Source organism: Manacus candei, unplaced genomic scaffold (assembly GCF_025592945.1).
Source record: "Manacus candei isolate 608988 ecotype Guabito, Panama unplaced genomic scaffold, ASM2559294v1 h1tg000007l, whole genome shotgun sequence".
Taxonomy (NCBI): domain Eukaryota; kingdom Metazoa; phylum Chordata; class Aves; order Passeriformes; family Pipridae; genus Manacus; species Manacus candei.
In genome coordinates, this window is record NW_026138055.1 from 8,803,679 (window position 1) to 8,828,731 (window position 25,053).

General features: G+C 47.8%; 1 protein-coding gene across 2 annotated transcripts in view; it reads right to left on the reverse strand.

The window, feature by feature from the left end:
• The window catches only part of EXTL3 (exostosin like glycosyltransferase 3), a 130,734-nt gene that overhangs the window by 101,478 nt on the left and 4,203 nt on the right, over nt 1–25,053 (reverse strand). The window contains exon 1 of one of the 2 annotated variants that reach the window (XM_051811980.1): nt 8,408–8,634. The exons of the other annotated variant lie outside the window; for it this stretch is intronic. The gene's annotated coding sequence lies outside the window, so the exon portion shown is untranslated. Of the gene's footprint in view, nt 1–8,407; nt 8,635–25,053 lie in introns of those variants that run through there. 2 annotated transcript variants of the gene reach the window in all.

The window sequence follows — 25,053 nt, forward strand, 5'->3', positions numbered from 1 at the left end:
TTTTCCTGCACACCAAACCCACAGTGGGCTCTGACCACAACCCAGTGACATCAAGGAACGAAATCCCAAAAGACTTCTGCTACAAATTTGTAAAAAAAAAATAAAAAAGGATATTTCTCCCCACAAATCTGGCAAGGTTCTATGATCTAATCACTTTACAATCTCTGAAGCTAAAAAAAAAACCCACCCAATTAAAAAAAGCAAACAAAATACAAATAAACAAAAAACCATGAAACAAAAACCATGCCCTAAATAAAACCAACAAAAACCCCACAGTCCTTTCACCATCACTTCTAGACATTCAAAAACACTGTGTGAATATTTTCTCCTTAGATTAAAAAAAAAATAAATCAATAAACAAATCATTATTTCATAATAATACCCAGGACAAGGAATTCTGGTTCAAAAAGGAAAAAAACAAACCCAACAAGTTTCAGCAAACTGCATCTATGGAAGTTCTGTTTAAATACAGCTTAACCTTTAAAAAAGCCACAACTGTAACACACGCAGAAAAATAGGCTTTGCTGACAGAATGTAATTAAAAAACATCCAAACCAACTCAATTCTGCTCTATCCTGAGATAGCCAGGAGCAGATCTGGGAGAAGGTCAAGCAAACAAATTTTCTCTCCGAGATTCCAATAGGTCACTGCAAACAATTACTAAAATGCAATTCTGCAAACAACATATGCCAGTTCTTTTTTTCTTTCCTCCAATTTACAAGATAACTTTACTGCTCCAGTTACAACTTGGAAAGAATAATAATCCCAAGGATCAGGCAGCAGATTAAATAATTACATAAATACCAAGGAACCATTAAAACTGCATTTCAAAGAGGGTAGGAAACTATTTGTTTCCTCTTCCTCTGCTTTTGCATAACACAGTTCCCAAAAACAGATCCCATCTGCAGCTCAACTTGGGCCAGGATGAAGAACATTCCTTCCCATGTATGGGAACTAAAGGAGATTATTAGTTTCACTTCTCACAACAGCAGAACAGAAGTCATAGCAAGAAGACTTCAAAATAAAAAGTCAGGCAATAAAAAGAAGCCCCAGAGCCTGAAAAGATTTGTACTGTTGCACCTTTTTCTTGCTACCAAGAGCCTTCAAAATGGGGCATTTCCTTCCTTCAGTGCCAGTCCAGGCCCCACTGAGAGGAACTGTGAGTGTCAGCACAAACCTCTGCTCACCCAGCAGCAACGGGGAGCTGAAATACAATGGTGACCTTCACAGTCACAAACAACAGCCAACTATTCCCGTGCATTCAGCACCTTCAGCTGGAACAATCCCCCCTCCCCACTCCATTAATCCCCCTCCTGGACATGGGCCAGGTGTGCCCAGGTGACAAGAGGCCAGTGGTACCTGGTTGGGACCAGCCCTGGTGTGTCCCAGCCCCAGGGCAGTGCCCGTCCCTGTGCTGGCACTGCTGGGGCACCTCCAGGGCTGGGGCAGCTCTGGGCCCCTCAGACAAGAGAGACATGGAGGGGCTGGGGCATGTTCAGGAGCTGGGAAGGGGCTGGAGCAGCAGGAGCAGCTGAAGGAGCTGGGGGGGCTCAGCCTGGAGAAAAGGAGGCTCAGGGGAGACCTTCTTGCTCTCTGCAACTCCCTGACAGGAGGAGAGAGCCGGGGGGAATCAGGCTCTGCTCTCAGGGAACAAGGGACAGGACAAGGGGAAATGGCCTCAAGCTGTGCCAGGGGAGCTTTAGATTGGATATTAGGAACAATTTCTTTCCCAAAAGGGTGATCAAGCATTGGAAGGGGCTGCCCAGGGCAGTGGTGGAGTCCCCATCCCTGGAAGTGTTCAAAAAGTATGTGGATGTGGCACGTGGGGACATGGGCTCATGTGGCCTTGGCAGTGCTGGGTTAATGTCTGGATTTTGGAGGTCTTTTCCAGCTTTATCAAATTCTGACTCTGTGTTGGCACTGCCCACGCCAAGCAGCAGGTACCCCTCCCTCCAGCAGCCAAGGAGCACCAAGCCCAGTTTCTCACTCCTCTGCCTCTCACTTTGCCTTCCTGAGTGACAGGACCAGACCATCTCCCCCTCAGGACAGCAAAATTCAGAGCACCAGAGCTGGGTAAAAATATCTAAATACAGATAGTCCCTGCCATGTGAGTGGATCCCCTCCTCAGGCACTGCCAGGGTTCATGTATCTCATCTTGAGAGAGCCAGGTTGGAAGCAATATCCTAATGCAGGAGCATTAAGACAGTGAACTAACAGTAGAAAAGGGGAAAAGGAGAGCCTAGAAACTCCCCCCTCCCCATTCTACTACTAAGGAAACCCCCCCCAACACCCCCTACAAACCCCACAAGCAGCAAGTTTGCTGTTGGATTATCAAACTGAATCACTTCACTGAGGCATCATATAAATGACAGGGACTGCAGAGCTGGGAGAGGGACCAAGGCCATCCCTTCTAGCAGCAAGCCATGAAACCAGTTCAACCATGTCACCAATCTCAGATGGAAAGGTCAGTGTCAAGCAAGGACCAGGCAGCACTTCCCCACATCACACACGCTCTGAGATACACTCAGATACTATGGAAACCTTAACCTGCATTTCCTCAGCAGTTATAAAGCACTCGAGCAGGAGGAGGTGACAGAAAAGCTCGCATGTAATCCCCTCTCTCCTCACAAGGCTCCACACAAACAGTCTGTACACAGCACGAGTTAGCAGGGAGCTCCCTCCATGCACACACACAACAGCTCCTGGTAAACAGGCTAAGAATAGGCACAGGGACAGCAAAGTGCCCAAGCAAGACTCCCCTGAAAAGCAACACCAAAGCTCACAAGAAACATTTGCAATGCTGCTGCTCTTGCTTTAATCAGTTTTGAGAGGAGGAAATTCGCTTTGGCTGGTTTTTATAACTCCCTCTCCACTCCGTTTGTCAAACAGCTGCCACGTTCTGTCCCAGCCAGGGCTGCTCCTGGTGGGACCCCAAAGGCTCAGAGACCAGGGGTGCACATTAAAACAGGCTCCAGATCTGGCTGGAGATTACCTGTCACTCCTTCCAAGGCAATGGAATTATGCAGAGATGCAAGTCAGTGCAAAGCCTGGCTCATGCTGGTATAAAGTACCCTGGAAGATGCTCTGGGCACAGTCACCTGAGCGATGTCACCTGAAACAGCAGCTCGGTGAAACACTCCACTGATGCAAAAACATCTCCTTGGACAAGGAGGAAATAATTGCCTGGCTTGGCCTTTCTAATCAAAATCACCACTGTCCCCTATTCCTCTTTCCAGAGAAAGAGCAGGGCTGATCTCTGAGGGGTGTAGGGGGGGGAAATCAGCTCAGTACGGAAGCCTTGAGATACCTGCCAGTTCCAGCTCAGTCCTCACTCCCAACTAACGACACCCCTGAGACACAAAAGGCTCAGTTCGATTCATCCCTGCCACAAAGTGAAACCAAAGTCAGGAGACCCTGGAGGCAAATGTGAGAAACCACCTGCAGGATTTCTTCGAGTCTCTTTCATCTGTCTCGATTTTCGTTAAGAATTCTTCAATTAACACCACCAGTAACACTCTGCAGACGTCACCGATTTGCAGCTTTCCCATGCAGAAAGGCAGCCCCAGAGCTGTTTTAGAGGGAGGAGGTGTAAGAAGTTTGCAGGCTACGGCAGAGCCCAGCAGCAAACAACCAAAGAGCTCCTGGATCCATCAAATCTGACCGGCTCTGCTGGAAGGGAACCACGTCAGAATCAGCTCCATCTTCTGCTCTGAAACAACAACCACCCTACCAAATCATTACAAGGACAGCTCTCGCCTTTCCTTTCTCCAGGTCCTTGTTTTTGTTTCGGGATGCACCGTGGAGGACTTGCAAGGAAAGGCTTAACAACAGCTAATTGTAAGACGCCACAGTAATTAGTGGCAGCTTTCCAAGGCATCCATTCTGGCTGGTTTTCCGATACTGGCTCCTCCCCCATCCCCACATTAAAATGAAGGTACACAAGGTAGGCGGCAGAATCATTTACAAGTACCAAGGTCTTCCCAGGAGAGATGCCTAAGGAAAGAAATATCTCTCCTAAACAATGCACGGGTTGTTTTTTTCCCCTTCCCATTTGCTATGGAACTGCTATCTTTATTAATTATCTGAGAACGATGTTAACCTATTCCCTGGCATGTATTGAAGATGTGCAATGCTTTTCTGGGAGTCAGTGTTATCCCTGGCCAGCAAATTAGCTCGAAATGAGGAGCACAGGATCGCACTGTCCTGACTTCTGCCCACCTGCTGCTTACACATCCCAGCTTTGATGTCACTCCTCCACTTATATCAAAGGTTTCTGGCCTATTTTACTTGCAGACCTTGACAAGTTTCCCTGCAGACAGAAAGGCTCTGGTAGGGAATTCAGGACTGCTCTGCTCAGACTTTACAGACCCTTCAGCAAGAGGCTCCCAGCGCTGCTCTGTATATTTAGGCTCTGCTCTCAACTCCGAGGCTCCGCACTCGGCTGGCAGCTCTCCTTGTCACAAGCTCCAACGCTTCCATGCCAACCTTTTCCAGGCATCATCTGCATGTCAGCAGAGCTCCACAGCATCTCCTCCACAATCCAGAACACATCACTTCCCACTAAGTGCCCACACAAGAGCAGCCCTGCAGCATAATGACTTCCTCGTGCCCGGAATAGAAACGCTAAAAGACGTGCACAGATCCCGGCCCTGCCTTACATACCATGTGGGGGCTTTGAAATCACGGGTGGGGAAGATAAAAGGAGTCTTTTCCCACCTCCAGTGACGTGCTGGATTCCATCACGCTCCAATCCGGGCCCAGAAGGTGGGATGCATATGGATGGGATGGGGAAAAGAAAAGCTTCTCTTCACATTGGAGAGGTGTTGGTGGGACAACGTAATGGAGGATGTTGGATGCAGAGAAGTCAATCCCTACATTAAGTGTCCAAACTTGAATTTATCATCTGTTTGACTGGGTTTACTCAACCTGTCAAGAAACGTTCCTTCAGGAAGGCGACACGTGCGTAGAGCAAAGGATTTCCTGCTCCTTGGCATTTTGGCTTTCAAATAAACACAATTCCCTTCCAAATGACTCCCCAGATGACCAGTACTCCAGCACAGATCTGAGGTGACTGGGTCACACTGAGGGGCAGCACCAAAGGCAGGACAGCTCATCATCCCACAGAGTCACATGCTGGAATCCACACTTCAGGCAACGCTGGTACCAAAACACAGCAGGAACAACAAACCTCAGGCTCCCTGCACTGTCACTGTCCCTGAGATGAAAGTCAGATGAGAAGATACCTGGAAGTATTTTGAATCATAAAAGGAAGCATTTTATGAGACTCTGACGGAGAAAGGAATAACCAGCTGGACACCGTGCAAAATAAGGGAATAAAAATGTTATTTGTGCACTGGGAAATGTTATTAAGATTTTCTATTGGAAGAAACTTGAGAGGGTTTCTTAAGAGTTCGTGGGTTAATCCCATGTTCTGATACTATTCTTGGGCAGCCATTTGCATTAGAAAAGTGACACATTTTCAAAATTCACAGGGAGGGGGGAAGGCAGAGGTAGGCAGAGAAAACACCCCCCCCCAACTGCAGGCAACAAGACTGCAACCATTTGAGAAACTGATTGTAAGAACTAAGAAATTATAAGACTCATTAAAACACGTGTCTTAAAAAAACCCCAAGTCCTTTACATCCATTAGTGGCCACAGATAATCTGTTGGTTTGGAGTGCTGGGGTTTCATCCCACCCAAAAAACATGATTTGATTGCTTTATAAATCTCAATTTTCTGTATTTCACTGGATTCTATCATTGAGGGACGGGTCACTTTGTGGTGCTGTTGGTTATGTCAACAGAGTCCTGAGAAACTGATGTTCATTTACTGGGAGAGATCCCAGAATTCCAGGATGGTTTGGGTTGCAAGGGACCTCAAAGATTATCCTTTCCCACCACCTGCCACGGTGGTGTATTCCCACCCTGGTGAAATCATTACTGTGGGCAGCAGGAGGAAAGCCCTGGGAAAACAGGCAAGGCAACTGGGAGAGGTGATGGGAGTCAAAGAGCAAGGAGAAAAAAAATCAGGCATTGAAGAATGGAAGGAAAAAAAAGAACAAATACGTACAAAACACAGCCAGAAGGAGAGAGCCAAACTCTAAAAACTTAAGATTAAGGTGTCGTGGCATTTCAAGATGTAAAAGCATTTCAAGTGATGAAAAGCAGGCTCAGGAGGGGCAAGCAAAATCTGGGAATACATCAACAACATTCAGCTCATCAACTGGACAATCCCAGAGATCCAGGCTACAAATATCCAAGGGAATAAGATGATGATGATATTTCCCATCCCACCTGAGCAGCACAAAAACAACCCTCCAATTTCACCACATCTCATTGAGACACAGCCTAAGTGAAGGCAGTTCAACAATCATGGTTTTCCTGTTCTCTGCATTTGCTGCTTTTGCTCTGACTTGACAACTGCCAAAATCCATCCCCACGTGTAAACAAACACGAGAGCTAACAGTCCCCACTTGAAAAAAATCAGAGAATTCCAGAGGACTATTTTGGACTTCCCTCCTGAAAACAAGGCATCAAGGAGTTCAAGAACTGTCTGTACCACAGCTGGGCTGCTGGAAAAATTTGCTCAGGGAAGACAAGTCAATTAGCCCTGCTCCAGAATCCCTGAACACTGAGCTGAACCCGTGCAAACTCCCCATTCTGGAATGAAAAACGGAAAAGAAGAGGCATTCCAAAGCCAGGAGTGGGTACAGATGACGCTGCACGTTAACAACTGGGCTCTCAGATGCTACATGAAGTTAAGGGATTTGTCAGAGGGAGACAAATCTCTCTCCCCATCATCACATTATCAGGCTGTGGCTCATTTCTGATGCTATTTCTGCATAGAAACGAGCTGAACGTTACTCAGTGCTCGATACAAGCCGTGCAAAACACACCCCACCTTCAGAGACGTTACTATCTCAGATATCACAGATTCCTCCACGGGAACAGAAATATCTGTAAGATAATCACCTGCATGTGACACCCCCGTCAGGAAACAAAGTTATTTAATCTCCTTCACACACATGTGAGACTTGCAGCACAGAAACCCAGACATTTTAGAAGCAAGTTATTGCATCCTGATATCAACACACAGGATTTATCAGGTGCATGCAAAGGCAACAAGAGGTCACAGAGTGGTCATTGAGGTTCTCAGTGTTTGGATTTAAACACAGAACAGCATATCTAAGTGCTTCTCCAGCATCTCTCTGAATCCTAAACACTCTCTGAGCCATATCCAGCTCCTCCAGGCTCCAAATTGTTTGGGTTTGGACCAGCATAACAGAGGTGTTACACTGTCAGCAGTAATGTATCAACCCCACGCTAGTAAAATTTTTGGTAGAGTTAAGCCCCTGATGTTTTTTTTTGAGCAAGAAGAGACCTCATGTTGGGGGAAAACAGCTGGGAAAAAAAAAAAAAAGAATAACACGAACCTCAACTTCAGCAAACAACTCGCGGGAGCACAACACCAGCAGCGCTGAGAAGCCCAGAGAGGCGACAGCCTCGTCCTTTGCAAAGCCCCAGCAAGAGCCGCAGGGAGTACGACTCAGGGACTGAGGGGCGACACAAGAGCCCCCCAGAGCACTGGGGATCCACGGGCAAGCAGGACAAGGGGGTCTCCGGATCCTTGAGGGATGCAGGAGGGAGGGCAGGCAGGAAAGCTGGAGCCCATCAGCAGCTCCTGGGCACCAGGGGCCATCACAGCCCTCCTGCCATGAGGGTCCCCCTCCCTGTGGGGATCCTCCCCCCCACACTCAGCGTCCCTCGCTCTGTGAGACGCCCACGACGCCTCTCAGCCCCCGCCAGCCTTGTGGGGGGACCCTCTCGCACGCAGATCCCTCGCTCTGAGGGACCCTCACGACGCCCCTCACGCTGTGAGGGACCCACTCACAGCCTCCCCAACCCTGAGGGGCTCCTCCCCCAGCCTTGTGGGGACCCTTTTCCCTCTGCAGTGTCCCTCGCTCTGTGAGACTCCCTCACAGCCCCTCAGCCCTAAGGGACCCCCCTCACAGTCGCCTAAGCCATGAGGGACCTCCGTCACAGCGTCCCCCCCAGCCCTGAGGGTTCCCCCTCAAAGCCCCCTCCCAGCCTTCAGGAACGCCCCCCACCATGCCCCCCCGGCCTGACGGATCCCCCTTAAAGCCCCCCCAGCCCTGAAGGACCTCCCTCACCGTGCCCCCAACCCTGAGAGACCCCCTCACAGCCCACCACCCCTTCCTGCCCCTCAGGGCCGCCCCAGCCGAGCCTCCCCCACCCCCCCGGCCGACTCAGGGGGCTTCCCCCGGACTGTACCACTCCCGCACCCACCTGGCCCCACGGGCCGCCGGGGGGGGTGCCGGGGGGGGTGGTGTTACCGCTTTCCCCCCTCCCTCCCCCGCTCCCCGTCCGCGGTACGGTCCGCCCTCACCTCTCGGCGCCCTCACTTCGCCCTCCCGGCGGAGCCGCGAGGGGCTGGGGGGGGAGCCATAGCCGCTGCCTTGTCTTCCCGCTCCGTCCGCCCTCCCCTGCTCCCCCCCCTCCGGGCCGGACACAGTTGGTTTGTTCCGAGAAGCCGGCCGGTCTTCTCCCCTTAAACCGCTGGGTCTCGCACGTCTTCGGCCATTTCCGACCGAACCGGCGGAAGTTGCCGAAGTGCTGGCGGAACTTAACGAAGGGGGGGCGGAGACACCCGAAAGGAGGGCGGAGGTAGCCGAAGCGGGGGCGGAGATTACCGAAGGAGGGGCGGAGACAGCCGAAGTGGGGGCGGAGAATGCCGAAGGCCTGAGGGGCGGGGAGACTCCCGCCTCCGGAACCTGCCGAGAAAAGCCGAAGCTCCCCCGGCTCCGCTCCCACCACTGCGCACGCGCGCCGCGCCGAGGCGCTTTTCCCGCCTAAAAGGCGCGCTGTCCCTCACACCCCCCCCGCCCCTCAGGGAGGAGCCGCCATGTTGTCAGTGCTCGATGCCGCCTTGAAGGGGCGGTCACAGCCCAGCCCTGTGGCAACGCAGCCCTGTGTGTCCTTCAAAACCCCATAAGGGTGCCCCCATGGAGCTCAGTCTGGCCACGCAGCCCTGTGTGTTCCACAGAACTCCCGTGAGGGTGCCCCTGTGGAGTTCAGTCCGGCCACAGAGCTCTGTGTGTCCCCCAAATACCCCTTGAGCTTGTTGGAAGCTGATCTGCAGATAGTAAAATCCCCCTAATGGCTTGGAGTTTGTTACAAAATACTACCCCGATCCAACCTGGAGAGTGTGCGTGAAGGGCGCAAATGCCTCTTACTCTGAACAAAGTATCTTAAAATATGTGTGTTAAATGTTATCATTGGTTAGACATTGTTAAGTCACAGCATCTATGTAAAAATCAGCGACAAGTACTAAACATAACATGTAACAGATGGTGACTGAAGCAAAAGAGAAAAAAAAATGCTATAGTGAAATAAAGGGGATTTTAAAAAAACGCAAGTAATGGTGCCAGCATCTTCACACAACAAAACCACGTCAAACACATTCAATCCTCTGTTTATGCGCTTTAATTATATATTATTGGGGCTCCATGAAAGGCATTCATATCTATGGGAATCAAATCCCACCCCAAACCACACAAACTTGACAACTTTGGGGAAATCAGAGAGTTTTTCATGGGAAGAAACAAGGTTTTCTCTCCAGGAGCAGAGAGGGTGGTGCATTTCTGGCCACAAAGCTCCGGGAATCTCAGCTTTAATAAAACATGAGCACTTCAAAACAGCAAAAAAACCCCACTTTTTCCGTCTCTCTGCACTTTTTAACAGTCATTTACACATGTGTAAAGAATGCAAGGAGAAACTAACTTTTATCCTGAGATGAAAAAGCAGCGAGGGGTAAGGCGGGGGCACGGGTCTACCCTTTGATAAACAATACAAAATCCAATTTCCCTTGCAGGGAACGTGCTGTTCCGAAGGGCAGGAATAGGTACTGCAGGTTCAAAGGCTCTAAGAAACAATACTTTCATATTTTTTCAGGAAAAAAATTTTAAAAAAAGCCTATGACTGCATCGCCCAGTATAAAGACAAAATTAACATCCGAATCATTGAACACACCCACGTTGTCCTACCACACACATCTGCTCCCACTCGGGCTCGGGGTTTTGTATTCCACCCTGAGATCTACCTGCAGCTCTGCAGGAGGAAACAGGGAGACAATAATTCCCTTCAGGACCTCACTGAGGAAGAAATACCAGCGGAGAACGTGCACTTCAGGACACAACTGAAGAGCCCAATTCTTCTCCCTGCTCCCTAAAGAAAACAAGCTGTCAGGATCAGCAGCCGGTCTGGCAAGTCTCTCTTTCAGAAAGCACTATCAAGGCTATTACAGATTATATTGACGAAGACACCTTCAGATTTAATCCCCTTCTCTGTGTGCTTACCCTTCTTACTCTAATAGGAGATCAGTATTAAAGGGGAGTTCTCAGCTTTCCTTCTACCAAGCGAAAAATCCACTGCTCCGCTGCCTTCTGTATATCCCAACAGAAAAACTGCCATGTTCAAATAGCCTCATTTCCCACCTCTTCTGCTATCTGGGCTTTTGCTTTTTCCTACACAGTATTCAAGAACACACATAAAATTTCCACATCAGAAGTGGATCCTAAAGGACACAGTCTATAAGCTATGATGAATAATAGTTTAAAGAAGAAAATAAGTTGCAGAGAAAGCTGCCTGATTCCTTCCTGGCAAGGAGAAGCTTTTTACTCCTACCAGCTTCTCAACATGTTTTCCCAAAGAAACAGACTCAGTGCATAGTGCCAGTCCTGTTAAAGACTTTGAAACTCCTTACTGACTTTTAGTTGGATTTGGAGGTCTGAAAATACTAATCCTGCTGTATGGAAGGGTGCAGGTGCAAAGCAAAGCCAACTGAAAACCAGCTGCAGTTCAGATCATGCCCCTTCTGTTCGACCTTTAGGAAGAAATTCTTCCCTGTGAGGGTGGTGAGGCCCTGGCACAGGTTGCTCAGAAAAGCTGTGGTTGCCCCATCCCTGGAAGTGTCCAAGGCCAGGTTGGACGGGGCTTGGAGCAACCTGGGATAGTGGAAGGTGTCTCTGCCCATGGAAGGGGGTGGAACTGGATGAGCTTTAAGGTCCCTTCCCACCCAAACTATTCAGGGATTCTGCTCACAGAACCACCTCTTTAGACATCCCTGTATTATTTCATGCTGGGAATCTTCCTTATATTGCATTTTAAGTAGCTCTAGAGTTGGCAGCTGCAACTGAACACAGTGAATGCCATCAGACCTTTGTGTCCTCCTCCTCTGCTTGAAAAGGTCCCCACTTTCCCTCTTTTCCTTACCCACATCAAATTCCCTGCTCCTCATCCCACTTCCTCCTAAGCATGTCTTGCATCCTGGTGCCTCCAATCTGCTCTAAATTACCTTGAGTCATTTCAAGCAGGTATTAAGGAGCTTCAGAGCCAGCTAATGCACATTTCCGTGGCACGCTTCCATGGCCTGAAATAAACCTCAGAAAAACATGGAACAACAGTCTAGGGGGGGGAGGAGGACCCTTAGCTTTAATCTTTTCTCTGCTGCAATCCTTTTGGTACATCTTTTTTAACCTCTTTCTCCTCCCTTTCACAGGAGACAGTTCCAAGGCAGGACCATCTGTGGATTTTACAAGTCCCATGGAATGTTTTCAGACCGCACTCTTAACCTCAGACACTCCTATCGGATTTCAGAGGATTCAGCCACTTTTTAGCCCCAGGGTGCTGTAGGTGCTAAATAGATTATCTACATCTCTCAGCCACTACTGGAGGACTACACAGCAAAGCTCAATTTTTAATCCTGCTGAGACTCCGACTTCTTTTGGCCATCAGGTATCCCAGGGCATGCTCCAGGAGGAAATGTTAATCTGGAGTGCTGGCCAAGCTCCAGTTTAGGTAATTGCATTCTGACAATTTGCATTCTCCCTACAGTTTTTTAATGGATACAGCATTTAGGTTTTTTTTTTCCTTTCCTTACTTTATGTCTTAAAAGCAGCGGCCTGGCTGTGCTCCTGCTGTTGGAGCAGCTGCCAGGCTTTGCAGCTGAAGTAGCTGCATTTCAGGGGTAGGTGAAGGCATCTCAGGACAGTTAAATAAAGCGCTTTTGAAGACCCCTGGGCACAAGGAGTGTTGTAACAATACACCCACTGCTGGCCATAAAGCAGAGCGAGGGCTGGAACATAAAATCAAACACTCAGTGCCAACCAGAAAAGTTACCAGAGGAATGGACACACAGACATAAAGGCTCTTCCCTCCCAAATCCTAATTCTGGTTTGGAGCCGGTGCAGCCCCAGCTGGGATCCAAAGAGCAAACACAAAGAACTATCAGCATCCTGCACAGGGGCACCAGATCCTCATGGCAGAAGAAAATAACTCTATAAAAGCAGTGGAAGCTTTTGGCAAGATGCTGGAGGACACTGAGTGGGGGTTACATGGGGTGAGGGAAAGAAACGCCTGTTCCCTTATTAATGAGGGCACAGCTGGTGTTTTTATTTTACCTGGCTATATAAAAGAAAAATCATGAGGCAAGAAATGGGGTGGAAGGTTTTGTTCAGGGTGGAATATTCTGGGTCACCCTTGAAGCACGTCGAGTTGCCCCACCAGATGTTTGACTAAAAACAAACATTCCTGATAAATTAATTAAATGGCTGTATTACCACAGAGTCACAGAATGGTTTGGGTTGGAAGGGACATCAAAGATCACCTCTTTCCACCCCTCTGCCACCGTGCTTTGCTTATAAAACCATACATAACAACACCATGTTCTCTTCTTCATAAGAACCACAATGCCCAAAAAGGGTCATTTTCATATTTCAGCAACATGGAAGTAAAGTTTTGAGAGCTTAGGGCAGTGGTGACAAATAAACCATGAGATACTGGGTGGGTAGAGACACATGGAGTGTTCCCTCCTCCCCCAGTATGTCCCAGTTCATTAGCAACCAAAGGCTGTTATTAGCACTGGGTGAACATTTTCCACAAGTAGTTTGTTGACTAAAATACGGTTTTCCCCATCCCCAAAAATCACCAGCAAATGATTTTCAGTAGGACAGGCAATTCCTGGCTTTGGTGGAGCTCCATGTGGTGTGTGTGGGTAAAGGTTTCCTTCCTCTCCTGTCTGTAACAGCTCACAGCAATTCTACACCAATCCAGCAGCACAAGAAATTACCTAAATAAATTTTATCTACAGAAATAATTAAAAAAAAAAATCCCGTGAGAGACTTCCACCCTGCAACAGTCTTGGAAATTTCTGAGTTTCTCTTCAGAAAGACACGATTCAAAGCAGGAAGCAGCAGCCCAGCCCGGTGACAGCCAAGGAAAACTCCGAGGGGATCTTGGCAATGGCCGAGTAACGGCACAAAATACCAGCACTGCCTCTTTGCTTAAGGCTCCTTCCCCTTCCAAACCCTGCTCAATGAGGAATCAGCTGCATTTCGGTAAAATTCCCTGGAATTCCTTGAGTATTACAGCTAACCATGCCTCCCCTTCATCTCAAAACAGATGCTTTGAAGTTTTCCAGAGGTACCCAAGGAAAAAAAAGACACATCCACATACCTAGACTAGCCCCAAATTCCACTCTGGAGCAGATGGTGAGGTTCTGCACACAGACACATCTGGTAACCACTGGTATGAAAAAGCTGGCAGGCAACAGCTTATTCCGCTCCACTGAATATTCCATAATTTGAACTATATTTAAAGAGGAGTTAAAAACCAATCATTTCTCTTGTATATAACATAATCCTCAAACATGTACATGTTGTAACTGCAGCAGAGCTTGGGCATTACGCTCTCGTCTACCAAAAGCACCTTTTTTTTTTTAATATTTTTTTTTTTAATTAAGCATCCAGCGCTGTCTGAACTTAAATTAAAAGTGACTGCAAACCAAGCAGTTCAGTGAAACAGAAAAGCAGCATTTTCAGCGTTGTCTTTTGTTGCAGGCTGCGAGTCTCCAGCACTTCAGCTCACCCTCGAGTCCACACGATCTGAGGGGCCTTGACAACCTGCCAGGTCGCTGAGAGTGCTTGAAAAGACAGAAGACTTCAGGGAGCGCGGGCTCGGCTCACACAAGACCTGTGCTTAAGCCAGCTGTTCCATTTGTCCCCGGGTTCAGTTACCGCAATGTAAACCAGGGATAATTCTTCCTCGTCAGGAAAACAATCTGTTAGACATTATCATCACTGTGTAGCACAGGGAAACATGTAAGGGGAAAAAAACCCACCCCCAGAGCCCGCAGACAAAGTCAGCCCCGAGCACGCACAGTACCCATGGTCGCCCCAAATCCACTCCCCAAACTCCCTTTAAATAATCTTTTGGGACGCTGTTCCACGGTTCCCTCCGTGAGCTGAGTGAATCATCCGTGTTTGCTGGAAATCCAAAGCGACGGCGGGCATGAAACGGTCGTTCTGGATTAGAGTCACCCTGGGAAAAGCCTGTAAAGGGCTGTCTGCTGGGATCGTGTTAGAGGTCCGCTGGAGACCCCACCACTGGATTTGTATGTGTGCAGAGAGCTTTTAGAAACGACTAGAGAGAGAGAAAGAAATACTCCCAGGAACTGGCTGATTAGGGAGCCCTAAATTCCAGCTATAGAAGGAAGATAAAATACCAGCAGCGGGGCCCTGTAAGTCTGGGATGTTCCACCAACTGACCTCTTCACAAAGTAGGCACTGAGCAAACCAGAGGTGATTCTGCTGTGGACTTTTGGCAAATAGTGAGGATGTTGTAATAAAAGCTGCTTGGGATCACTCCATTCGAGCCCGTTGCCCCCAAACTGGTTTAAGCAAAATAAAAGTAGGTCCTCAAGGTTTTCAGTCCCAAAAAGGAAAGTTGAGGTGATTAAGCGAACTAGTCTGAGAAGCTGAAAGGCTCCAATGAGAGGGCCTTGAAAGCAAACAAGAAAAACCATCTGCCATTTGCATCCTGAATGGAGAAAGTGAATAAAAAGCACGTGGGAAGCAATGAGAACGTGCTGGAGATTGGAGATAGTCATGGTCAAGCCCCCAGACAGAATAGAGATCAGAGAATCACAGAATCATCCAGGCTGGAAAAGACCTCCAAGATTAGAGCCCAATCTGTGACCAACGTTCCCAGAGCACTGAGTGCCACATCCAGTCATTCCTTGGACACCTCCAGGGATGGACACTCCACCACCTCCCTGGGCAGCCCCTTCCAATGTCTAATCACTTTTTCAGTGAAGAAATTTTTTCCTATGTCCTAAACCTCTTAAGACTATGTCTTCTTGTTGTGTCCCTTGTTCTCTGGGAGCAGGGCCCAACCCCCCCTGGTTCCACCCTCCTCTCAGGGAGTTGCAGAGATCAAGAAGGTCCCCTCTGATCCCTCTTTTCTCCAGGCTGAGCCCCCCCAGCTCCCTCAGCCGCTCCTGCTGCTCCAGCCCCTTCCCAGCTCCGTTCCCTTCTCTGGACACGCTCCAGCCCCTCAATGTCCTTCCTGAACTGAGGGGCCCAGAACTGGACACAGCACTCGAGGTGTGGCCTCAGCAGTGCCCAGCACAGGGGCAGAATCACTGCCCTGGTCCTGATGGCCACACTATTGCTGGTACAGGTGAGGCCTTTGAGCAACATGGAGAGCAGAGAATGTTGGAGTGAAGGCAGGGTGGGCTCCAAAAAAACCTGTCTCCAACCTCCCCCGCCAGGGAAAAGCCAACTGACTTTCTCCATGCTCTTTCAGGTTGCTGAAAGTCAAGTCCTAGCAAGGATAGCTAAGAGATCCACACAGTCCCTCAATTAAAATTCAGAAACCTTCATAATGAAAGCTTAGAAGTGCTGGAATGAGCCTCTTCATCCCTGTGTTTGGAAGTGCCAATGTGCATCTGATGTCCTCCTGTCCCCACATGGCACCATGTCAATACCAACCAATTCCGACCAGCATCCCTCCGGAATCACGGAGACCTCCAGGCAAAACATCTCTGCTTGAGGATGGAGGGAAGGCCCAGCTATTGATCACAGCCCAGGTTTGAGGACAGAGGCGGAATCAAATCATAAAAGGCCTGGAAAGACGGAGCAGAAAGTGCCCCGTGAGATCAAAGTTACGCTGCGCTAAAACACCTCGGCACACGGCTTTGATAAAGTAACTGCTGCCTTCTGCCACAAAGGCAGTTGGTCTTATTTATTGGGATTTTAGCAATGCAACAAGGAATCCGGGGACTATTTGTGAAGGGGGGAAACGGGGATCAATAAGGAGATCGATAATAAACACTCGTGTGCTTTTAAGTGCCGCAGGTTTCTTAAAAAGCGTCGTTACAAAGGGAAATAATAACAAATAATTGCCAGCTTTTTCAGCACCATCTATTTCCAGGCCTAACTTCACTGCAATGTACCAAAGGGCTTTCAGATTTAAAAAATATATATCTAAGAGGTACAGGCTTGCTGCCAAAACCCACCGCTAAAACAGGGAAACAGATGCCAGCTGCTGCTTTTTCCCCAGTGCAGAAGGATATTTCCTCCTTTCTCAATTCAGTTATTAGTGCATTAGAAACAGAGAAACCGGCTCCAAGCTGAATCATAACGAAAATATTCCTTAAAATAAAACCCTCTATGTTTTTTTCTCTCCTACCTGCAGGATTCTTAAGAGTATTTGCAAAAGCACAGGACCGGAAATCCAGAGTCTGATCCCTTAATACTGAAGTCAACCACATTGCATAATCCCATTAATACATTTATCAGGCTCCATCTTCACAGTAATCAGGTTTTTAGCCCTTTACACAATTCCCATTAGAAGGCTTTTCAACCACCTCCCTTAGTTTAGGTCTCTTCTGCTCTTTTCCAGCCTAAACTTTTTCAGAGCCTTTTGTTGCTGTGCCAGATTTGTCGTTTAATTTAAATAACTCCTCTCCCTCTCTGCTAGTTATGCCAGTGTATTTATAGAGAAAGGAACATAACTTTTCTCTGCCTTTTTTTGTCACCACCTTACCATGCAGGCTCCTGTAATCATTTTGGGAACCAGATTCCCTGTTCTCCAGATCATTTCTAGCAGATACCCTCCCCTGCCCCTTGTAGAGCTGAAATCAATCCTTGTCCTGGGGACAAGGAATGCAGAGTGCATTTTAAGCAGTGCCTCACTAAAACCTGTTGCAGTGGCATTTCCTTGTCACTCACGGAAATAACTCCATTGACAAATGTGATCCTGGTGTGTGTCTTTATCACCAGGACATCAGAATTATGCTATGATTGATTAAGACATTCCAATTCCCGCACAGAAACCCCAACTTTCCATCCTAGTTTGCATTACAAGGACTCACATTTGCTTTGAGACAAATAGTCCTCAAGTCAGCCATTCTTCTCCTGGGATCTCCTGTTATTCCTCTTTTGATGACATCTCCAAATCCCATAATTTCTGCTCTGTCATTAGTCAATACCTTGATTAACACTGCTCTTTATGCCTTGAGGAACACCATTGCTAACTTGCCTGCCAATCCTTCTTCAACCATCCCACCTCTTCTCCCGTGAATACAGGATTTATTGATGCAAAACAGAGCAAAATACTTCAATTCTGATTGATTTAAACTCTCTTACTTTGCATCTTTTTTGGGGTTTTTTGTTTTTTTTTCTTAATGAAAGGCTGATTTTTGCTGGTGGAGAACAACACAGGCTTATTCCTCCATAAATCAGGTCTTTCCCTGAACTGCAAAGCTGTCCCGTTTTTACAGTTGGGCATTTGTAAAAATTAATAAACTGCGCAAGTCAACACATTTGATGTTAAAAACGGTAAATGAAGTTTCTTAATGACTCGTCTGACTTTTTAATTGTACTCAGGGTTTATGTCACAAATTTGAAAAAAACAATTAGAATGCAGGAAAAAGGCATGTCAGGCTTGTAGTTAAATAAAATAAAGCTAAATGTGCTGAATACATAGTTTAAATTAAAACAAACTGGTTTATTGTACAAAGGAATTCTGCAGCCTACAAATAGAACCAGTTTCTCTCTACTCAGCACCGTCTGCAGGTTTTCAGAACTTGAAACAAAATTAGGTTCTATTCTCATGCAAAGGAAGAGCTGATGCTCGAGTGAAATGAAAAGTGGCAAAAACCACTTCATTAAACACTTTCTTTGACCCACCTGTGAAAGAGAGGGCACTCACACAACCCCAAGCACTCTCACTGTCCTCCTCCCATCCCTCCCCAGAAATTCCTGCACACAGGAATTCCACCACCACATCGGTTTGAAATCCCACTGGCCACAGAACCAGGCAGGGAGGCTTTTCCTGGTGAAAGTGCAGCTACACGGAGACAGTAAGAGGGACAAACTGGAGAATAAACAGGGAAATCCCTCCAGCTGGAGCGGTGAGGGATTTGACCTGGGGCAGAACATACATCCTGTGGATCAGGAATCGTCCCCAGTAAATGTTACCTCAGTCTGAGCCTTAGGAAGCTGCTTCAGCTTCCTCATCAAGATCTTCTTCAAGTCTTCCTCAATCACCAGTCCTCAGGTACCTTCAGACCTTCCAGCACGTGGCAATATTTGTGTTTAATCAATACCAGTCCTGGCTCCCAAGAGAGAAAGAACATACAACAATCTGCCCCTCCAATTACAGCAAAGTTCCACTAAAACCACTACGTGTCGAGTTTTAAATTCAACCACATTTAAAGGCAAAGAAAAATCCTCCCTTTCTCCCACCACTGACAGAACAATACTACCCTCTGCCTTTTTTTTTTTTTTTTTTGTAATTAAAAATAGGCTGAACTTTAGGAGTGCTGTTGCACTTGAAGCAGTAGAATAAAGTGCATCATAAAAAGATGCCACTGGGATCAGTTAAAGCCAAGAAAATTGAAAACATTTCGGGGGAACGAAGCCAAAAGCACAGAACCAGATTTAAACTCGGCGTATGCTGTGGCAGGAGGCCAGTGGATGCAGAACCTGCTGGAGGAGGAAGGAGAGGGAAGGCTCCCTGGATCAGGGATGGTGGGCCAGGGAACTGGCAGCTGGCACAGCTGGGTGAGATCAATGAAGTACCAGAACTCAGCTGTAAAAATTCCTCATCATACTAAGCCATGCCATTAATAAACATGGAGCTGTTATACGCCACTTGCCACCTTCAAAGAGCTCCAAACCCAATGACTAATCCTCACAACCACCTCCTTAGGTGCAGGAGCTGTTTATGGAGATGAGAACAAAGGCAAAACGGTGAAGTCATTGGCCACAGCTCCTAAAAAGCAGATTTTAAAACCAGGCTGAAATTCAGGGCTCCCAGACACAGCCCCTTGGCTGGGTGCAATTTCCCTTGCGTTTCTCTCACAGCAGGAGACCTCTACAACCTGAAACATTTGCCCCCAAACCTGAAACCTCATCTATTAAGTGACTTCTCAAGTGGGTTTACTTCTCAAGACTGGTTTTGTATCTTCTCTGCACGATCAGCAGAGCAGCAGAGGAAGTAAAACGGGTGAAGTGGCGGCACGATGGAGATCAACAGGAACTTCTGGCCACTAAACTTGCACTTCAGCTGATGTGGTTTAACAAAGTGGAAAAAAAAAATAGCACCTAGCAAAGCCTCTCACTAAAGGACAGTAAATCACAACTCCTCGATTCTCTCCTCCATCTGTCTTTCCCCCAACAAATAAAATTACCTTAAAATTAACAAGAAAGCTACGACAGAAATTCAGTTTTGCAGCAAACTCTTGGAGGGAAGATGATAGGGACACACAGAGCATCTCTGTTACCAATGCTCCGCTGAGCAGAGATCTCCAGAGGAGACTAGAACTAAAAAACACATTTTAACCAAGTGCCAAGAAACAAGAATAAGCTCCTAAAGGGAAAATAAACCCAACACACTTGTGTTTCTAAGCACCTCAAGGACGTTATCAATAAACCCAGATGCAGCCTTTCCACAAAAGCTGCAGCGACAATTGATTCAAATGGATGGCACTTCTGTAGTGCCCCTGTTTGACTCTCGAGCTGAAGCAGATAAAAATTCAAAGATTGGACTTCCTTGGTATTTTTATGTTAATCTGCACAGCTTTAGGGAAATTGTTGTGACTCCAATTCATCCCGAGCAGTCAGAGCCATTCAAGCACCTACCAGCAATTTTCCTACCTCGCGGTCTATCTCATAAGTCAACCTGATGCATTATCTTCCCTGCACAAATCTGTCATGAGCACCAGGCAGGCTCCCCCTCGGTCTTGATAAGCAGGAGCAGACCTGACTCATCCTCTTCCTCCCCCCCCTTTCATCCTGATTTGTATCATGTCCTTTACAGTTTAGTTTTCCCACACTGCACAGGGAGAAGGGATCAGTATGTGTGTAATGTGTGTGCAAGGGACAACAAGAGAAAGAATGTGGTTTTAATCTCCACCTACTCCTCTGGCTAACAGTTCCTTTGGCTTCATCTCCTTGGAGGTATTTTAGCATTAAATTCAAATGAATTCTCCTTTTCTTCTGCTTTTATTGAAAGAAAACAATAGGACACGGGAGAAACCCACGCAGGAGGAAATGCTTCCTGATCTGGAGTGCTTGGACTTGCTGAATGCCTTTTGCTGTGTCTCTGCAGAAAGCAGACAAGCAGCTACACCTCTCCCGGGGCTACTTTTGCCCAAACTGACACTGCACTTCAACTAAAAACCAGTTTTACTGCAAACAGAGACCGGCATCCATGGGCCTGAGGTCCACCAGGGCAACAAAGCTCTGGCTCTGGTTGATAGAACTCCCAAAGCAGCTGGAAGATCTCTCTCCCTCACAGGGACTGTCTGGTATCCACTCAGGCAAACTGGAGCTGCACCTCTGCCCCAGGCTCAGGGAGTACCTGGGCTATCCCTCGTGCCTCACTGCCTGTTCCCCATGAACTTATGCAACCCTAATAACCCTTCAGAACTTATTGGGGTGGTGGAAACAGACACAGGGGTGGGTGGATGAGGCTGAGGCTCATTTTGTAACAACACAACACAGATGTGTTGATTGTGGGGGCAAAAAAAAGGGGGTGTTGTCATGGATCTGAGCAGAGGTCCCAAACACTGAGGTATCCACAGCTCAGCAACCCAAAGATTCGGGTGTAGCCACAGGGAAAAATCGGTATTTGGATGTACTTAGGAACAGGCAAAGGTCTAAAATAGCACATTCATAAAGACATCCATAGCTCAGCTTCTTCCTTCAAGACCAGTGAAGGGCAGCACTGGAATGACACTGCCAAGGACACAGACAGGACCACTCACAGCACAAGCAGAGGTTGCACCACACTCCCAAACTGCTTCACCAACAGCTCTGGGGTTGGGCCACAGACGGGAAGAACAGAGCTGAGATGGACCTGTGAAATCCCATCCCTTTCCTCCGGGCTGCTCCAAGTTTTACTTCAGTCAATTTTTTGCAGGTATCCCCCCAAGATTCTCCAGGATCTCCTCAGACTACAGTTGTCAGGCCCACAAAGCAGGTGGAGTAAAAGCTGTAACTCATTAGCACCTTCAAGTCTTTAGGAATTGTGATTATGTCTGCCTTTTAACGAGGCCTTCAAGGCAACATGAAACACAACCAAACAATGAGCAAAAAAAAAGTCCTCAGGTGGTCAAAGATTCATTATAACAGGCAGAATCACTCCCTTCATCCTCTCTTAATTGAGGAGCCTGGCAAATTGATGAATTACAGTTAAATGATCTAGCTGTGATGCCCCTTGCTGATGAATGAAGAGTATCCTGCCAGAGCCTCCTGATTCCAGGTGATGGATCTGAGCCCAGGCAGCAACACAATTCCTTGTGACTGACAAGCTCAGCTATTTCCCCTCTTAATCTTGATAATATTTGATTGCATAAATCCAAGGTCATAATTTCCCAGGTGGATAAATTGTTCAAAATATCACCAGCCCTCCAATTACTTCAAAAAAAAAAAAAAAAAAGAAAAAACAAGGTGAAGAATATTCTTTCTTGTAAGAGCTGGTGAGATCTCGTTGCTGGGAAATGTCTACACCCAAACCAAACCTTTGCTGGAGCGTGAAGGAGCAACTGTGGAGTTACATTTGTCATCTCATGGCCCAGAGCCCCTATCATGCAGCCCTCAAACCTCAGGGACACGGACCCCTGGGGACCAACACTGCTCATGTTCTGTCACAGCCCAGTAGATCCTTTTTGTGTGTGTGTGTGTGTGTGTGTGTGAAAGTTTGATAGGAAGCAGCTTGGCTGACTGGGAAGGATTTCAAGATGTGGGAAGCAGGGAAAGGATAACTATTAATTGGCATCATTTTCTCTCAGCACACACAAACACTTTCTAATAGGGGAGCACCTTAAAACCCCCACGCTCGAGCCTCAGCAAGCACTTTTGGGATGCAACTTGACTTCTCCCCCCCATTTTCTTGTCCTTCCAAAGGCAAAAATGGAAGCAAAAAGCTTCTCCACCTTGGCTGCACAAAACTTTCACACAGATCTCTGCACAGCATCAGCTGGATCCAAAGATGTTGTGTCATTTGTGAAATATTCCAGCGCTTTATTGTGCAAGCTCCTAATTATTAATGTCTGTATTTCTGCAGTGAGATTTATGAGGTAGCTCAGGGTGGTGGATTTCAACTGGTTTTCCCTCAAATCTACAGATGGGAATCCACAGAAGTGGTTTTTTTATCCCCTCAACTTCTGGAGTCTCCGGTGCAGAAAAACCCCAAGGAATAAAGAAGCCCCTCAAAAGAGGAATCTGGGATGAAAATTGTCCTTCTTTGCCCCTTCCACCACCACAGTGGTGGAAATGTCTTTTTTTAAACAACTCCACATGTCCCTTGGGGGAAATATAGCCAGAACTTCGCCAAATTTCACTGTTTATCTGTTTTTAGGGGATGTTGCAAGCCTCCTTCCATCCCACTGAGGCTTTCCAGACCGGCTCCAGAATTGGGATTGCAGCAGGAACAGGACACAGATGGTCCCCTGGAACCAGGAGAGAAGAGGCAAGTGATGCAAAAGGCGGTGGCCCCACGTAACCCTTGCGAGGGAGCCAGAGCCTGTCCCCGTGGAACAATAGCAGGAAGCTGTCCCTGGGCTGGCTGTGGCCTGGGCCTCCCAACCCAGGAGCTGGGGATGGAAAAGCCTGGCAAGGGAGAAGCAGAGAACTTCTGAGGACAAAGGCTTTCACTCCTGCTTGTGATTCTCGCAGCGAAACGAAAGGGAAAAATTTAAAGGCTGGAAATTCAGCTGGTTTTGGAGGTAAACACATGGTTGGAAAGTCAAATGAAGCTGATCCCTCCTCCTCTCCGAGGAGATGGAACATTGGAAAAGCCTGTGGAGTGAGCAACCAGTACCTGGACTAGTGGCAGAAAACACTCAGATTTATATAATTATTCATATATATATATATATTCAGATTTATATATTCACATGCAAGTGCCTGTGCCTGTAGAGATGTTGGGTCGCTTTTAATGCAAATATAAAGAAAACCTCACAACATCTTATATGGCTCCAGGATGCAGGATTTAAAAAAATGACCATCTCCACGTGCTGCTGCAAGAGCTGCACTCGAACAAGCACTGCTGGTGCCAGGGAGCCAGAGGTGCTCACAACAGGCAGGATAATGGGATCTCACCGTGTCCTGTTCCCTTGGAAGTAACTGCACTGTTATCAGGAGATGCAGGATATGAGGCTCTGACACTGCTCTGATTCATCCACTGGAATAAAGCAGACATTTGATGGCATCTGCATTGCTGACTCAATCCCCTATCTCCCGTGCTGATCTTGTTGGTGCTGGGAGAAGGGATTTGGAGGGAGAAGCTGCGGCTCCGCTCCTCGCCTCGGGGCCTCGCTGGTAAAAAACAGGTAAATAAAGAAAATAAATGCGTTCCTGCCTCCATCCCACATCCACCAGGGCAAGGCTTTCAGCTGGTTTTCTCCACCCTAACTTGGCAAAGCAACTTAAAGGAAAAAAAAAAAAGAAATTCCAACTGCTCCGCTTTCGGAATATATTTGAAATTAAAAGAAAGTCAACCTTGCCCTGTCTTCTCCTGGCACTTTATTCCCAGCCAGCCTCAGGAGAAAGCTGGAAGACAAACATTTTCTTGTTGAGGCTCATTCTACCTCCAAGCAGTTGTTTCCAAAGTCTGAATTTATTTATTTTACTGAGTTTCAGCTCTGGCACACCTCGCTTTCTTCCTTTTGGGGAATAAACAAGAAGAGCAGCAGCCCAGCAAGTAATGAAACAGATTCTCCTCCAACTCCACAAGTACAGGGAATAATTTGGGTTGGAAGGGACCTGAAAGATCCTCTCGTTCCAACCCCCTGATGTGGCCAAGGACACCTTTCACTAGACCAGGTTGCTCCAAGCCCCACGGAGCAGATCCTGGTTGCTCCAACGTGGCCTTGTGTGGGTCTTTATCCCCGTGGCATGACCCAGGTTGGGTGATCTGTGTTGGACAAAGGCAATATGGGACAGGACTGTCTATGCCCCGTGTCCCTCCTGGTACTTCATTCCCTGAGGGTGCCAACAGGACCTCAGGGTGGGTGACACCAAGTGGAGACACCGCGCAAGAGCGAGAGCTTTCCCCTCACACATCCTCCCATCCTGGCTCCCTGGAGCCCACCCAGCTCACAAACACAACGTCCACGCCGGCTCTGGAACCTCTGGGGTGAGCCAGGAGAGGAACATCCCCACAGGCTGCTGAGGCAGCCGAGGCCACGCCAAGCCCCAGCTCCCAACCTCCCGCCCGGGCTGTGGCAGCGGCCCCGCCAAAACCAGGACCTGGAAGAGCCAGAGGAGTTACAGCAAACAAGAACAGGCCTGGGGTTGGCAGGCTCAGTGCCCAGTGCCAGGACTGAGCCTCCTTTCCAGGGAAGTCGTGTCTCATCAAGCCTTGACTGAGCACTGTCCCAGTCTTGCCAAAGGCTCTTCCCGTTAATAACATGAGCTCACCTCTTCCCTCCACCGTGGCACTTCCCCGCTGGGTTCCCTCCCCTCTGAGACCCCACCTCTCTGCCAAACATGGTCAGAATGGATCCAGGGATGGACAACAAGGAGCATCTCCTTAATCCTCCCATTTTTTGGGAGCTGCCTCCAACTACGCCACCGACGTGCCCAGGTGTGCCCAGACCTTCAGGTGAACCAAGCAGCAAACCCTCCCCAGGCCTCACTGCATTCACATTCAGAGCTCCACTGAATCTCCCCCACCCCAGTT